This window comes from Sinocyclocheilus anshuiensis, unplaced genomic scaffold (genome assembly GCF_001515605.1).
Source record: "Sinocyclocheilus anshuiensis isolate Anshui unplaced genomic scaffold, SAMN03320099.WGS_v1.1 scaffold2675, whole genome shotgun sequence".
NCBI lineage: Eukaryota > Metazoa > Chordata > Actinopteri > Cypriniformes > Cyprinidae > Sinocyclocheilus > Sinocyclocheilus anshuiensis.
The window spans coordinates 206,397-210,143 of NW_015539831.1; the positions used below are offsets into that span (position 1 = coordinate 206,397).

At 37.1% G+C, this 3,747-nt stretch overlaps 1 protein-coding gene across 1 annotated transcript in view; it reads left to right on the forward strand.

The window, feature by feature from the left end:
* The window catches only part of LOC107684234 (limbic system-associated membrane protein-like), a gene marked incomplete at its 5' end in the record, with an annotated part of 10,624 nt that overhangs the window by 4,848 nt on the left and 2,029 nt on the right, over positions 1 to 3,747 (forward strand). The window lies entirely within an intron of this gene.

The following is a 3,747-nucleotide window of genomic DNA, read 5'->3' on the forward strand; positions in this document are numbered from 1 at the left end:
AAGCCAAAACCTAGATATTTTAGGCAATATAGAAATCCTGGCCAGGACGCGTCCTGGGAAAATGGCACGTATGGTCACGCTAGGTTCTATAGTATTTTGTCGCGCCGTGCCACTGGCGTCCGGTGTAGACACGGTGTTAGGAATCGTGCTTTCCCTTATAAGGATTCACGCTTCGGGCACACCCCCTAACTCTAAATCAACAAACTGTACTGTATCAGGTTTCTATTCAAATTAAAACCATAAATCTAGGCTCCCTGCTCTCGTTTTCAAAGAACAATGCAAAACTGTGACATTTCAGCCACCGATGCTCTTCAGTGCTAAACCCAGCAGCGCTTGACAGCCCGCCAAAGGATTGCTGATTTAAAGTTTGAAAATGAGGAAAATTCATATTTAAAAAAAATATTTAAATGTTACCAAAAGTAAATATTAGAAGTCAATTAGTAAATATCATTAGTAAATATTAGCATTTTTAAGTTTACTGTATCTTATCTTATATCCGTAAATATATCAAAACTTAATTTTTGATTAGTAATATGCATTGCTAAGAACTTCATTCGGACAACTTTAAAGATGATTTTCTCAATATTTAGATTTTTTTGCACCCTCAGATTCCAGATTTTCAAATAGTTGTATCTCAGCCAAATATTGTGCTATCCTAACAAACCAAACATCAATGGAAAGCTGATTTCACACTGCGGTGATGAGCGGGCCGTTCTTCTGCGTCACATCTGAAGGTTTCTGCTGTCGCTGGCGTCTGAAGTGTTTTTGGCGAAGCGCAGGCCAGATTTATGCGGGAGGAGAAAGACCCGCTCTGGTTTTCTATGCAGGAACATGTTCATTAGTCTTTGGTATTGTATGCTGCAGTTTTGTTTTTGCAAAATCATAAATCTTTATACAATTAGAGAAGATCCACTTGGCTGTGCAAGCTTCCCTCAAGATTAATACGAGCAGCTCTGCTGCGCAGCACAAAATAAAAGACGCCTCCTGACAAAATAAATTACAGGCAAATGTCATTCATCTTCAGAATCGATCAAGCTCTGCAGGTTTATTGTTCTCGTGTGCAGTCCAGACAGAAGGAAGCGTTGGCTCTGTTGGGCCGCAGACTGAAGAGGCTCTGCAGCTGGTTTTGATGTGAATGCGGTGTGATGATGTTCATATGAAAGTGAAATATTGATGAAGGAGCGAGAGCAGCATGAGCTCACTGTATCTTGATTATGATGCTGTCTGTCTGCTGATGCTTGAGCTTCTTACGGTCTGAAATACACTCATGAGGGAAATCATGTCAAATCTGCAGCAGCAAAACATGAATATTGTTGCTTAGTTCAAAATATTCACCAATATGTGTCTGCAGAACAAATATTCCTCGTCTGTGAGTGAACGTAAGAACATAAACTCACGGAGGATTGAGGATCTTTATTACGTCACTGGATGATTTTTATTTTATTTTGTTAATTTTTCTGTTTCCATGGTAACAGCGCTTTCTCTGATTGGTGGATCTCTTCAGGATTATGGGTAGCGTTATGAACTGATTTTAATATGTAAAGCATTAGTGGTTCTCTGTCATTCGTTTGACTAGCATTGCTTTGTTGGTTCAGTACAGTTAGTGAATGTTGTTATGTGAGCGCTAGTGACTGAGATCCTTTAGTGTGTGTGTGTGTGTGTGTGTGCGTGTGTGCGTGCGTGTGTTTGTGTGTGTGCGAGTGCGTGTGTGTGTGTGTGCGAGTGCGTGCGTGTGTGTGTATTTGTGTGTGTGTGTGTGTGTGTGTGCGAGTGCGTGCGTGTGTGTGTATTTGTGTGTGTGTGTGTGTGTGTGTGCGAGTGCGTGCGTGTGTGTGTATTTGTGTGTGTGTGTGTGTGTGTGTGCGAGTGCGTGCGTGTGTGTGTATTTGTGTGTGTGTGTGTGTGTGTGTGCGAGTGCGTGCGTGTGTGTGTATTTGTGTGTGTGTGTGTGTGTGTGTGCGAGTGCGTGCGTGTGTGTGTATTTGTGTGTGTGTGTGTGTGTGTGTGCGTGCGTACGTGTGTGTGTGAGTGTGTGTGCGTGCGTGCATGTGTGTATGTGTGTGTGTGTGTGTGTGTGTGTGTGTACATTGGTGCAGTTATATCAGTTCATCTGTGTGTTTGACATGTTGAGATAATTAGAAACATTAACCCTGGTTAATACCTCATCAGCTGACCTGTGACCTGTGACCTCTGACCCTGCCGTTTATATCATTAATTGGTAAGTTGCAGTAGGCGACTGTTTTCTGAAGGGAGCAGCTCTTTTCTTCTGTGTTTGTATTGGGTCAAATATTTTTAGCAGACTGAGATATTTACCAGCTTAAAATTAATCTTTGGCCTGCTTCATCTCTGGAGGAATATGGTGCAGATCTTCAGCTTTCAGCTGGTCTTCGGCGGTTTGAGATCAGACGGTTTTTCAGGTCTCTGGCTTACTATTTTAAATGAACTATAATTCATGAGCACTATAATAATGCACCAGCCCTAACTCAGTGTACTGTAGAACTGCAGATACTGTAGTTCTGTTTAAGGTCAGGCAAGTTTAGTTTGCTGTAATTCAGAATTATGAAGACATTTTGTAATTATTTATTTTTCCCTGAGGTCCACTTATTATTAAAATATGTTACTGTGCCTTAAAGGCTTTATGTAAATGATTTATGTTATAATTACCTAAACTGTGTAGCTGCTGAATAGATTTATTAAATAGTGTTGACTGGACATCCTTATATTAATGAGATTATTATTATTATTAAAATGCATTCATAATTCTGAATAATTTGTAATAATTATTCTCGGTATTTTGAAGTGCCCATGATAACAATACCGTACATGTTCATTATCGTGATATATCGCATTACTGAATACCGAACATGTCTACTTTTGAGTTGTGAAAGGTGTTTTATAAATCGAGGCCAAGATCAAAATCAAGGAAACCTTGATTCTTCACGATTAGACCCTATAATGAATACCTCAATCACGAGATGTCAATATCATTAATATTACAAATGTCAGTAATATCAGTAATGTCATTAATTTTAGTTACTTTACTCTTAGTAATATAATTTGTACTGTATATTCATAGTAGTCATTTGTAATATTAATAATGTCATTCTTATTACTAATTAATAATAGTATTAATCATGTTAGTGATATTACTAACTTCACTAGTGTTAATAATATGAGTAATATCAGTGATTCATAACATTAGTAAAGTCAGTCATATTAGTAATTTATAGTTGTAGTAAGTTAAATTTAGTTAAGTATTTTTTAGTATTTAGCAAGTAATTTTAGTCCGTTGTAATGTCTGTAGTATTAAATATTTCAGTAGTATTAGTAATGTCATTAATATGAGTAACATAATATTAATAATGTCAGTCATAATGTCTGTAATAGTATTAATTTCAGTAGTATTAGTAATGTAAGTAATATTAGTAACTTATAATATTAGTAATGTCAATCAAAATGTCTGTAATATTTGTAATTTTACAAGCACTATTAATGTCTGAAATCTATGTAATTTGTAATATTAGTAATGTCAGTAATATAAGTAATTTAATTAATATGAATAATGTTAGTGATGTGTTTTTTGTGGAGGGTCTGACAGCTGTTTCTGTATGAAGGTCATGATGATTTTCACTCATGAGGCTTTTATGAACTAATATTAACATCATAAACTGCAGCATAATGAGCAGCTGCTGATGGTGTTTTCAGGTGTGAGAGCGACCCTGAAATGATGCTGTGTGTGTGTGTGTG